General features: G+C 38.6%; 1 non-coding gene across 1 annotated transcript; it reads left to right on the forward strand.

Annotated features, from left to right (window-relative positions):
* Nucleotides 1-6,767: 6,767 nt before the first annotated feature.
* LOC141663316 (small nucleolar RNA R71) lies at nucleotides 6,768-6,874 on the forward strand. The gene has a single exon (XR_012551395.1). It is a non-coding gene; the product is annotated as a small nucleolar RNA R71 (small nucleolar RNA).
* Nucleotides 6,875-14,604: the final 7,730 nt, after the last annotated feature.

Here is a 14,604-nt window from a genome sequence, read left to right on the forward strand (position 1 = left end):
ACAAACCATGACCATGATCTAGCCATCAAGCAAACTATAAGACTTAGTGAAATTTATTGCTTCTAGCATGTAAATGACTTAGTGAAATTTATTGCTTCTAGCATGTAAATCAACTCGACAAGACTTAACATCACTCTATACGACATCACTACACTAACATCAATATCACAATTCAGTTGGAAAAGTAAACTTAAGGAGTCATGATATAATGCAAATGCATGAACTATATGCAACAAACTATCATGCAAGATAAAAAAAACTTCTACATGGCAAATATACAAATATATGAACTAAACTATCATGAATATACAAACTATATGAGCCTCACACATAACACATAATCCTTAACTACTAACCCCAAACTTAAAATATTCACTGTCTTCAGTGAAGGTAATATAAAGGAATCAAGCATACCTACTCAGAATCAGGGTCATCACCCTCATGGGATGGAGTGTCAGGAGTGTCTGGAGGCGGGTACATAGAGTCCTCACCGAATACTGGCCACTGGATATCAACTCATGTAGTTCTGAATGTAGTCTCCAACGCCTGGGTAAGGTCATGTGCAAACCGACTATAGATGTCATGCATCGCATCCATCCTCCTCATCAAGCACCTATAATGCGCTGAACTCAAACCAGCACTGCCCTATGCTTCCTCCTGCTGCTGCTGCTGCGACCGTGAAGGACCGGCCTCCTCACCCAAATGAGCTCTCCATGCTGTTATGATCGCCTGATTCGTACCACCAGCATATGATTGATCAGCTGGACGACCACCCGGCAAGTGGTCATAAGAATAACCAAGCCCCTTTGGATCAGGCTTACCACCGTACCACTCCTGCATACTCAACAACGTCGAACTATTAATCGGGGCACTAGGAAGCTGTAGCTACTCGTGCGCGGGCCAATGAACTCCAACCGCCACACACAGCTTAGTCATAATGGATGCATAGAGAATAGCCCCCGTAGTGCTCCCTCGCAAGAATCTGAAAATCCCCTGAAAGATAATGGACCCCAAGTCCATATAATCACCCTGCAGAATACCCCACAACAGCTTTGCCCGGTCCACCGTAACATCATGCACATGTGATGAAGGCTTAACGTTAGCATAAATAAACAAGTTCCATGCACGGGCATACCTTTTCATGCACAAAGCCGGGAAAGTAGCATACTCGTTCGTTCCTTTCTTGAACTGCCAATGGGTCTCAGGCACACACAAAGTAGCAACGATCAAATCCAAGTTAAAATCCTCGCTGGACTTCGCATTCCAATCCTCCTGCTCCGGCTGTCTCTCGGGCTGATTTATCACCCAACGAATGGCCTCTGCACTGTAATCCACAGTCAACCCCCTCACCACCGTAAAACCGTTCTTATCTACATTTGCATTCGAGTAAAACTCGCGAACCACACTCATAGGCACCGCAGCTGGTGCCTCACAAAAAGCGATCCAACCCATCTCCACAATCATCTCCAATAACTTATTATCCCTCCCCGATGGCAGAAAACCTCGCTCATTGGCTATGGGCTTCGAAAGCAGCCTCATATACTCCGCCTCAGCCTATAGAGTTGAAAACCTAGGCCTGACACCACCAAGACTAGAAGAATCGGTAGTGTTGCTGCTAACTTGGGTTCGTTGTCTTTTGGGTACCATTGGAAGTGAATAAGAGAGAATAAAAGATGTGTGTATAAGAAACATTTGTGTTTGAGAATTTGAGAAGTGATGGAGAAGTTTATGTATAAGTGTGTGTATATATAGGAGATTAGGAATTAGTTATGGAAAAGAAGTGGGATTAATGGGAGTAATAGGGGTAATGGAATTGATTTGGAATAGAAATTATGGGAAGTGGAGGAGGGAATTTCGGTTGGGAATTGATTTTATGTTGAACTCCCCGATTTTCTGTTTCTTTTTTTCGACTACAGGGATGCAGCGCGGCCGCCTCGCCTGGCAGCGCGGGCGCGCCGTGTTACTGGAAAACTAGCGCGACCGCCCCGCATACCGGCGCAGGCGCGCCGTGCTTCTGTAGTTGAAATTGATTTTTTTTCTTTTTCTGATTTTTTTTGTTTTTCTCCTTGTTTTCTTCTTCCTCTATCTACTAATGTACAACAAGCTTGGGTTGCCTCCCAAGAAGCGTTTGCTTTACGTCGTTAGCTTGACGTAGAATCCCGAGATCAAGTAGACAATAGAACGGTACTAACCACCTCATGGTTTGCCGTATCACCATAGTAATGCTTCAACCTCTATGCATTCACTTTGAATGCTTGGCCTAAATCATTTTCAAAAATCTCCACCGCTCCATGTGGAAACACAGTTTTGATAATAAACGGCCCTGCCCACCTCGACTTCAACTTTCCAGGAAAAAGACGGAGATGAGAGTTAAATAAAAGAACTTGTTGTCCCAGCACAAATGATTTGAGCACTAGACCCATATCGTGCCACCTCGTGACTTTCTTACATTTTGTTGTTCTCATAGGCTTGAAGCCGAGACTCGTTGAGTTCATTAAATTGAAGTATTCCTTTCTTACTAGCTGCATCCAAATCAAGGTTTAACTTCTTCAAAGCCCAATACGCTTTGTGCTCGAGCTCCACAGACAAATGACACCCTTACCATAAACCAACTGAAACGTTGACATACCTAGCAGAGTCTTATATGCTGTCTGATATGCCCAAACAGCTTCATCCAGCTTTAAAGACCAATCCTTCCTTGATGGACACACAACTTTCTCTAGAATACGCTTGATCTCTCTGTTAGATACCTCAGCTTGAATATTAGTCTGAGGATGGTACGCTTTAGCAATGCGATGATATACATTATACTGCTACATCATAGCATTGAACTTGCGATTGCAGAAATGCGATCCCTCGTCACTGATTATGACTCTCAGAGTCCCAAATCTTGTGAATATCTGCTTATGAAGAAAATTAAGCACTAACTTCACATCATTTATCGGCAAAGCCTTGACTTCAACCCATATCGAGACATAATCAACCGCCAACAAGATATACTGATTATTGTAAGATGAGACAAATGGCCCCATGAAGTCAATTCCCCAAACATCGAAGACTTCAAACTCGAGATGCACATTAAGTGGCATCTCATCCCTATTAGACATATTACCTACACGCTGGCAGCGATCACACTTCAAAATAAACTGATGCGCATCTTTAAACAATGTAGGCCAGAAGAATCCTGCTTGAAGAATATAAGCTGGTGTCTTCTCTCCACCATAGTGGCCTCCATAAACAGTCGAATGACAGTCTTGTAAGATACCCTCCATTTCGTTGTATAGAATACATCTCCTGATGATCTGGTCAGCTCCTTGCCTAAACAAAAATGGTTCATCTCACATGTACCACTTCACCTCATGAAGAAACTTCTTCCTTTGAGCAGAAGACAAGCCTGGAGGCATAATATTACTCACAAGGTAGTTCACAATGTCTGCAAACCACGGTGCTTCTTCTTGCACCCCAAACAACTGCTCTTCAGGAAAAGACTCATTTATCAATGTCTTATCATGCGAAGTTGCACTTAGATCTTCCAAACGAGAGAGATGATCAGCGACTTGATTCTCAGTACCCTTTCTGTCCATGATCTCCAACTCAAATTCCTGAAGTAAAAGAACCCATCGAATCAGTCTAAGCTTCGAGTCCTTTTTCGAGACAAGATAGTGAATCACAGCGTGATCAGTGAAAACTGTCACCTTCATTCCAAGCAAATGAGATCGAAACTTCTCAAAACCATAGACAATAGCCAATAGCTTTTTCTCAGTAGTAGTATAATTTAGTTGAGCACCATTAAGGGTCTCACTAGCATAGTAGACCACATGAAATATGTTGTTCTTTCTCTGCCCAAGAACTGCTCCAACTGTATAGTCACTTGCATCGCACATCATCTCAAAAGGCTCATTCTAATCTGGTGCAGTTATGACCGATGCCGTGATCAAACTCTTTTTTAAGATCTCAAAAGCAGCTAGGCACTCATCATCGAACTTGAACGAGAAATCTTTCTCTAGAAGATTGTACAAGGGTTTAGAAATTTTAGAGAAGTCCTTGATGAATCATCGATAGAAACCTGCATGACCAAGAAAGCTGCGGACTCCCATAACAGAAATTGGTGGATGAAGGTTTTGAATGACCCCCACCTTGGCTTTATCCACCTTAAGACCTTTACTAGAGACCTTATGCCCAAGAATGATGCCATGTTGCACCATAAAATGATATTTCTCCCAGTTGAGAACTAGATTGGTCTCAACATTTTAAGAACTGCGCCAAGATTCTGCAAGCACTCATCAAAAGAATCACCGAACATAGAGAAATCGTCCATGAACACCTCCACATTCTAACCAATCATATCAGAAAAAATGTCCATCATACATCTCTGAAATATGGCAGGTTCACCACACAAACCAAAATAAACTCTTCTGAAGGAAAAAGTCCAAAACAGACAAGTGAAAGTAGTCTTTTCCTGATCTTCTGGAGCAATACAAATGTGATTATAGCCTGAATAGCCATCCAGAAGACAATAGTACTCATGCCCAACCAACCTGTCAAGCATCTGATCAATAAAAGGAAGAGGGAAGTGATCCTTCCTCGTGGCTTTATTCAGCTTCCTGTAATACATGCAAACTCTCCACCCCGTGACTGTTCGAGTAGGAATGAGCTCCTTCTTTTCATTAGCAATAACGATGATGCCTCCTTTCTTCGGCACACACTACACTGGACTCACCCAAGAACTGTCAGAAATGGGGTAGATGATCCCTATATCTAGCCATTTGAGGATTTATTTCTTCATAACTTCATCATCTTAAGAGCTTAAGAGCTTGACTCTCTCAGAATTATTAAGATCTTTTCCTCATCACTATCTGAAAGGTCAAATGCAATAATAACATGAAAAGTAGATGCATCACCTAAAAACGCATACCTCAAGTGTTTAGGCAATGGTTTAAGCTCGAGAGTAGGAGCTTCCTCAACAGATGGCTTGAGGCGCTTTGGATCTTTGTTCAACTCCTCCAATATAAGAGATTCAAAAGGCATATCCAGCCTTTGTTTCCAAGGGGAAGCATTCAAATATTGTAACTGTTCATCACCTTCATCATCTTCACTATCTGAATACCCCAAAAGGCCTTCTCTAAGGCATCAAATCTTAGCATTTGATCAAGTTATGAAGTAACCATAATATCGACCAACTCCACTTTTAAGCACTCCTCATTATCAGTAGGGAATTTCATAGCATTGAAAATATTGAACGTCACATCCTGATCCAACACTTGTATAGTGAGCTCACCTTTCTGCACATCTATCAAGGTTCGGCCAGTGGAAATGAAAGGTCTTCCTAAGATTATGGGAATCTTTTTATCCTCCTCGAAATCAAGAATTACAAAATCAGCAGGAAAGATGAGTTTGTCCACCTTGACCAAGACATCCTCCAAAATGCCTCGTGGATATGTAATAGAGTGATCGGCCAACTGCAAGGACATATAAATAGGATTTGGATCAGGTAAATCCAACTTCTTGAAAATAGAAAAAGGCATCAGATTGATTCTAGCTCCCAAATTACACAAACACTTGTCGAACGACAAATTTGCAATAGTACAAGGAATAGTGAAGCTTCCACGATCCTTAAGCTTCGGAGGCAAATTCTGTTGCAGCACAGCTCTACATTCCTCCGTAAGAGCAATGGTCTCTAAGTCATCAAGCTTCACTTTCCGAGAGAGAATACGTTTCATAAACTTCACATAACTAGGCATCTGTTCAAGAGTTTCAGCGAAAGGTATGTTGATAAGAAGTTTCTTGAACACCTCCAGAAACTTCTCAAACTGCTTATCCAGCTTTTTCTTCTGCAGCCTCTTAGGAAAATGAGGTGGAGGATAGATCTTTTTCTCCCCTGTATTACCCTCAGGAGGAGTGTGTTCCACAGTAGTCTTCCTTGGTTCCACTTCTTCTTCCTTCTGCACTTCTTCCTCAGCCACAACTTCATCTTCCGAAACTTCAGATTTTTCGGGATTTGCAACCTTCCCAGACCTCAACATGATTGCCTTAACCTGCTCTTTAGCTTCCTTCTTGCCTGGAACTTCTGTGTCACTAGGTAGTGAGCCACATTGACGATTCAACAAAGTATTGGCAGTCTGCCCAATTTGATTCTCCAAGATCTTGATAGACACAGCTTGGCTCTTGCAGATGAGCCTCAACTCCTCCAATTCAGATTTTTCATTAGACTGTTACAGCTGGAGTTGTTGTCTTGTTGCATATTGCGGTTGCTGATAACCAAGAGGGTTATATTACTTTGCTGCATACTACTGATAAGGTTGCTGTACCGCATTCTGAGTATTGCTCTAACTGAAGTTAGGATGATTCGGTTGTTGGGATGATAGGTGGCTGGAACAGGCTGCTGCGACCTCTGAAAGTTGCTCACAAACTGAGCTGATTCACTATAAATAGCACACTGCTCTATCTCATGGGCACTAACACAAAGCTTACAGACACTAGTGATCTGATTAACTCCATAATTAGCCAAATAATCAACCTTCATCATCCAAACCTTAAGCTGAGCAGCTATAGCAGTAGCTGCATCTACCTCCAGAATTCCTGCTACCTTGCCTTGAGCTAGTCTTTGAGAAGGATTCTGGTTTTCATTAGCAGCCATCAGTTCAATCAATTCATAAGCTTCATCATAGCTTTTAGCCCACAAGGCTCCACCTAATGCTGCATCAAGCATGGGTCTAAAAGTTGCACCCAAACCATTATAGAAACAGTTAATTATCATCCAGTCAGGAATCCCATGTTGAGGACACTTCCGAAGCATCTCCTTATATCACTCCCAAGCCTCACACAAAGACTCTCCAGACTGCTGCGCAAATTGAGTAAGAGCATTCCTGATTGTAGGTGTCTTTGCCATAGGAAAGAACTTAGTAAGGAATTTTTAAGCGAGTTCTTCCCATTTGGTGATAGAGCCTTGTGGTACAAAATGTAACCATCTCTTAACTTTATCCCTCAGAGAAAACAGGAAAAGCCTTAGCTTAATAGCACCTTCAGTAACATTATTGAATTTGAAAGTGTCGCAGACCTCGATGAAATCTCTAATATGCATGTTGGGATCTTCCGTTAGAGAACCCCCAAACTGAACTGAATTTTGTATCATCTGAATCATGCTAGCTTTGATTTCAAAAGTGTTAGCCGCGATGGCTGGTAGGGCAATGCTAGACTGAATATCATTGATCTTCGGCTGAGAATAGTCCATCAAAGCCTTTATATTTGCTTCTGGTTCACCCATTGCAACAAGAGCTTCTTCTTTAACTTTTCCGCAACAAAAATTTCTTCAACTACTTCCTCTGCTATTTTTTCTAGTGTCCTCTTTTGAAGTTGAGAACGCGTTAGCATACACGCTCTCTAGAGTACCTGAAAATGCAACAAACAAATAAGTAAGTAAAATATCCGAGTCAATGAACTTTAACGAACACTGATATCAAGCACATAAACTAAAAATTAACATCGAGTCCCCGGCAGCGGCAAAAAAAACTTGTTAGGACGAAAACATGCGCTAATATTCACGCAAGTATATGCGATCGCAAGTAATATAGAATTATTTCTAGTTCGTTCCCACAGAGACTGGTTTACGTTAATTTCAATCAATGTACTTATGCAACAATGTTATGGTTATTATTCAATGTGAAGACGAGTAACAATTTGAAATTGTTTATAACTAAGATTATTAACTAACATGCAATTAACTACGAGAATTAAAAGGTTGATTTACTTACATAACACAAACATGGAATTCTAACTTCATTACTACTTCATTCAATAGCCTTTTTGTTCTTAACCTTAGCATGCAATGGTGATGGCACTAATCAGATAACACGAAACTAGTAAATGCCAAATTTCGTTGTACGAATACCCTATTATCAGACATCCAAAAAAGAGATAGAAGCTGAATAGACACCAATTATATTGAGACCCTATATGTCTATAGAATTTGACAACATAACGGTTTAATGTGCAAGTTATCTATCTTGATTACATAGGGCAAGTAAGATGGTTAAAATTACCTACGAATCATGTATATCAATTACATGAACCTCTGCTAGGATGACAAGTTCTAAACCCCTATATTCATTTTCACTTTAATAGAGATTAACACGCTATCTTATAAGTTCGCGACGCTCATAAGAAAAATAAGCACAACCAATACTAGGATATCATACAATGACCACACACTAAGGCATCGAAACAAATTAACTAAAGAAATCCATAAGTAAATCCGTTAGAACCCCATGATAATGATTAGCCCATAACCGAACTCATCATCACCGTGGGTTCCGATGAAAGCCTGGTATAATAAAGTAAGTCTTTATAAATATGAATAATAAACCAAGTACGTTAACAAGAGTATAGGTTCAACAAATAAGAAAACTAGCATCCAAGATTACAACTTAAAATAAAGAATCACAAGAATAAACTAGATTCTCTTCGCCTTGGTTGAATTATGCTATACGGTCTTCTTACGCCTTCTCCTTAAGATCTGGTACGTCTTGTTATGAAAAATGATCTTAAGTTATCATTATATAGCATCCCTGATCAGCAGAGAAGTCCAGAAATCAAAATTGTAGTAGAAATAGGATTCTTTAAACCCGACCTGGCGCGGGCGCACTGACATTCTGTTCACCCAGCGCGGCCGCACGCTCCTTCTGGAAAAAGTTCTGATTTCGGTTTTTCTTGCTGGTTTGAGATGGTGATCTACGAGCAAACTTCCTAGACATATCCCTAGCACCAATTTAGCACCAAAACATTGCCAAATCTCCTGATTATTTCAACTATGCCTGAAATGCAAAAACACTACAAAAATACTACAAAAACACATCAAATACACAAATAACTCGAGTATAGACACCAATTCAAGCCTTTATAGAGCATTCTAAGTGGACATAAAGTCCATTTAACACCTTCACACTTGTAATAACCCCAATTTTTGAGAAATTTTGAAACCCTTATGAATAGTGTTTTTGCTGAACGAGAAAACTTTTCATGCCACACTATGTAGGGGTTCTGATATGGATATTCTGAGATTTTATTAGTACTTTATATGGGATATAAGTGTATGTAAAGATCGTCAGAATCCAATTCCGAACACTTTGATTTTTCCCGGAAATCCACTAGATACGGAGAGAATTGAGTATAAGGTAACATGATTAAAAGGATTTAAATTCAAGGATTATAAGAGAGGATCATAAAAGGAATATAATGTATTGAGAAAGGTTAAGGGAACCCAAGTAATAAGATCCCGGGTATGATCCCTCAAACGATAAACGAGAACGAAAGTTAAGTGAACCGTATAACAGATCAGCGGTCATTAGCCAAGTAATTAAGAGCTAATCAAAGAGGTTAGTGATGATGATGTCACCACACCAACAAGAAGATGACAAGTGTGGGAAGATGACATAGGAGGATGACATAAGCATGACCAAAGGGAAGGTATTGTTGGTTGATTTCAAGCCACACAAATTTTACCATGGTTAAAAGGTAATTAACAAAACAAAAGGATATCAACCAAGCTTTTTATGCACAAAGATCAAGAAAACAAAGCAAGCTTCTCTCTCCCCCCTTTTCATCTTCTTCATTTCGAATTTTTCACCAAAATGGTGAATTAGAAATTCAAAACACAAGCTATACTCCATGGAAAATTATAAGGTTTGTTTCTTTGGATCCTATATTTCATAACTAAGAAGAGCAAGTAGTTTGAGTGCTTGAATCAAAGGTTTTCTATCTCAAACAAATCATTTTAGTTTAGGGTGAATAGTAACTTTCAAGAACAAATTTGTGATTCTTGATTTTATTTGCAAGGTCAAGGTAGCTTAAGCATATATTAAGGCTTCCATGGACATTCCAAGTATCTTTCATGGATTAAAAGCTTCAAGGAAGGTATAATCTCTTAACCAAGATTTGTTATTGAATGTTAAGAGCATAATATGAGTAATATAGTTCATGAGAGGCTTGATGGTTGTGTATGTAGAGATTAGTTGGTTTTGGGTTGTTTTTGGAGTTGTAAATCTTGGTTGTTGATTAATGAACTTAAGTGTAGTTTAAATTCATGATAAAGAATAGTATAAATTGTTAATGTTGAGTTGTTGGGGCTGTTATGATAAAGTATGGATGGAGTTTTGATTGGGTTGTGAATTGGGATTGATTGGTGGTTGAATTGGTTGGTAAAATTTTGGGAAATCGCGTAAACATAGCCGTCGTAATGTCCGATTTTCTTTGGACTGTTTTTGTGCATAACATTAGGACCCGAGAACCCACTGCTAGATTATGACCACTGCCATGTTTAGATAGCTCATGTTACGAGCTTCGTTTTGATATGTAGTTCGTTTGATTCCGATGTACGGTTTAGGAAAAACGACCGTTTTAAGTAACGGCGTTTCGCGAACGAAACATTTCCCCTCGCCTTACTTTGAAACCTTGGTTAAAGACCTTAAAGGACTAATTGGAGTATGAAACAATTATGTAAGGTGGATTAGGTAGTTGGTAAGGTACTCGCGAAAGAATCTCCATAAAACCCTTAATGGTTAATTTATTAAAAATGGTGGAGCCGAGAGTACTCGAGCGACTTAAGTAAACCGTTAAGCGCGAAAGCGAACATTAGGACTCTAAATGGTTAAAGTCTAGTTTCTTAAGCGACCGGGGTTTAATTCCGACTTATGTTGTTGTTCATAGGTTATCGGACCCACTCTAAGCGTAAGTCTATCCGGGAGCACTCAGGCAAGTATTCTATCCGTTATACTGTTGTTGTGATGTATACGCTTGTATATGCATTATCTTGCGATAGATGCATGTTGGTTATTTAGCAAATTCTTGCGATATATTGTAGCATGTGATATGGTATATATGCATGCCTGTTTCATATTCTTGAAATATATATCTGTTGGTTCAGTTGATAATACCTATGCTAGAGGATAGCGGTATCTTGCATACACCCTTAGTATAGGGACCCAAAGGTGAAAATATTTTCTAAAACCGGGAGTCGAGGATCCCGAGTAGAGTTTATATGGATATGGATATATATATATATATATATATATATATATTTATATATATATATGGTTATAGTTTTTCCAAACTATTAATCGAATAAGGTTTATTCGATAACTTTAAACTTTATTTTATTATCGAGTATTATTTCGAATATTATTCGAAGGCGTATGACTCCTTTATATTATTTAATGAATATTATTTTGAATATTCATTCGAGGACTTAAGACTCTTTTATATTATTTAATGAATATTATTTGAATATTCATTCGAGGGTTATGACTCAGTTTATTTTATTATTTCAATATGATTTGAATATTCATCGGAGGACTTATGACTCCTTTATTTTATTTAATGAATATTATTTATAATATTCATTCGAGGTATTATGACTCAGTTTATTTTATTTATTGAATATTAATTGAATATTCATTTGAGGATCTATGACTCCGATTATTTGCTGAAATATATTCTTTATTTTATTAAAGAATAAGGTGTTAATAATCAAACTTATTTTCGATTATTCAAATAAAGATAATACTTTCATATAAGTATATCTTTGGTTATTTAATACTCGTTTCAAGTATAAATTTTAATACTTCTACTTCAATTATTTTTATAAAGACTATTCTTCATGGGAATATTATTTAATTAATAATATTCAGATATTTTCTAATATTCTGGGGACTGATTTACTTCATTAAATCAGCCTTACTCCAAACACTCTTTAAAGTGTTTTCGAGTCTTCAAAATGGTTTTTAAAAGTCAGAGCGGATCCCAAAACTCATTTTTATATTTAAGATCTTCCTTTTTAAAGGGGATTTAAATACCCGCTCAAAAACCTGGGAAATCCGGCTCTGTGGTGTATTTTATATTCGCAACAAGGTTGCAGATTTGGTAAATGAATTGATTACTTGCCCAAAGTTCGGGAAGTAAGCCCCTCTCATTGAGTCGGCATAAGCGACAGGCCGAGGTACGGTCTATTATTGTGTAAGTGGCTCAGTGGGAGTCCATCAAATGCATAGGTGGCTGAGTGGCAGTCCAGCATAGGTCTTAATTATGACCAGGGTGATGACCAGTGGGGAATTCGTCCATCTACTAGTAGAAAAGGTTACTTATTGGTATCTTTGCCTGATCAGCGAGATATCGGGTTTATGCCAAAATTCTTTTCCTTTCCAAAATTCATTGGATGTTTTAAACTCTGTTCATACTTTGCATAACAGAGGTTCCAGGAAATGTTTAAAGGGATATATATATGTGGATATATATATATATCGGGGCTAAATAAAGTATCTCATAACTTTTTCATTCAATAATATTTCAAAGATTGAATCTATTCAAGTCTTATCTTGTGGTCTCATCAGTGGGATGAACTTTTGAAATTGATTATAACTTGAACGGTGGTAGTTCAAGTAGTATTTGGGAATGATATAAGTGTAGCGAAGTATTTGGTAACTTCATCTTTTAAACTTATATCTAATTAATAATTGTCTTATGAATGACAAAGATTTTCAGAAAAACGTTGAGACAAGGTTAGATATATGAGATCACCTTGCAACGATATTTTTATACAGTTATACAATGGGACTTTGTGTATACTATGCATGGAAGAGGACTTCCATCATTTTGAAAAGTATATATGTATATATACTGAATATTTTGCGACTTCATCGCATTAAGATATCAAACTTGGTTCATTTCTTTTGACCAAGATTTTCATGAGTATTATGAGTAGACTCATATACTATTAATCATTATACATATTATTTTGGTGGGCTTGCTGCTCACCCTTGCTTTCTTCTTTCATCACACAACAACAGATAGAAAAGATGAACAGAACCAAGCTCCCGATTCGCAAGCGATTAGGAGACGTTCCGCAGTTTTCTAGAAGCATTGATGCCGCCGTAGCTGAGGTAGGAACTACCAATAGGCTAGGCTTTCAACTTTTGATGGACCAGATTTATTTATATTTATGAATTGTAATAATGGCAAAGAAATGTAAATTTATTCAGAAAACCTTTTAAGGTGTATTGGCAGATAATTGTGGAATAAAATGACTTGTGGTTATTTTTGGATGTTCATCTCTGAGACTATAACGTGTGGTGTGTGTGTTTATTATGGGGTCACAGTACAGAGTAGTTGAGTAATTATTAAGATTGGGTGTTATTAAGGGAAATGGAACTCGTGACGACCCGGATCCCCGACCCCGGATCTGGGGGTGTTACAGAAATGGTATCAGAGCTAAGCGTTATAAACCTCAGAGATGATGGGACGTTAAGATAATAAGTTCACTAAGATAATAAGAACTCTTGCCAAGTTCATAGTCGGACTACCTAACGTAGTACTGACAGTTAAAACCCTTATGGGAACCCTTATAAATGTAGCGATAGAAGCGTAGTTCGTTATCGTATATGGTAGCGGGACTCCGAACCCTGAAGTTGAGGAACATCAACGCGATGATGTTTTATTATTTATTGGGGATCAGATTATGGATCCGATAGAGCATCCTAACGCGGGACCGGATGATGTTGATATTGAGGATGTAGCGGTTGAGGATGTTGTCCTAGAGGGATAGTTGTTGAGGAGGATCCCATGGAGGATCCTGACAAGATTGGATAAAGGACCACTGATGAATTGATGACCATGGTTAGGTCGACTACCAGAGGTAGGATTGGCCGGTCACTACCGGAGGTTCGTTCAAGTTTGTAAAGATAGTAACCCCTTTAACGCGGCTTACTCGTAAGACTGAGAAGTTCGAATGGACAGAGAAATGCGAGAACAGCTTTCAAGAACTGAAGCAGAGGTTGGTGATGGCCCCTATGCTGGCATTGCCGGATGAAAAAGGAGATTTTGTGATTTGTAAGTGACGCTTCGCATAAGGAATTAGGGTGCTTCTTAGCACAGCAAGATAATCGCGTCTGCGTCAAGACAATTAAGGTAATATGAAATTTGATATCACCGCCCATGAGCTTAGGCTCGTGGCAATAGTTTTACCCTAAAGATTGGAGGCACTACTTGTATGGAGAGAAGTGCAAGATTTACACAAACCATAGGAGCTCTAGTACCTTTTTACGTAGAAAGAGCTCAATATATGCCAGAGGAGGCAGTTAGAGCTAATCAAGAATAATGATTGGGAGATTCTTTATCATTCGGGGAAAGCCAATATGGTGGCTGATGCCCTTAGTAAAAAGGAGAGACTCAAGATGATAATGTCTTTTGGAGAGTTTATAAGAGATTTTGAGAAAATGGAAATAAAAGTGAAGGTAACCGGAGCCGGTACCGAAAAGCTGTTTGAGATTGCAATACAGCTCGAATTATTGGAAAAGATCATATTGTGCCAGAAAAAGTTATGAATGAAGGCAGAGAGCCAACAATTAGATAAAAGATTAATATCGAGAAAGATGGTAAGGGAATAATGAGGTATTCCTATAGAATTTGGGGTTCCAAATGTTTAAGAGCTTAAAGATGAAATCTTAGATGAAAGCTAGTTTGACGAATAAGAGTTAGAGCAAACCCTGAATGTGATAGTCAGGGAGGACGCCATCAAGATAGAAGGAACCCATAACATAATGAAGTGGAAAATGAGGA

This window comes from Apium graveolens, chromosome 5 (assembly GCF_009905375.1).
Source record: "Apium graveolens cultivar Ventura chromosome 5, ASM990537v1, whole genome shotgun sequence".
Classification (NCBI taxonomy): Eukaryota; Viridiplantae; Streptophyta; class Magnoliopsida; order Apiales; family Apiaceae; genus Apium; species Apium graveolens.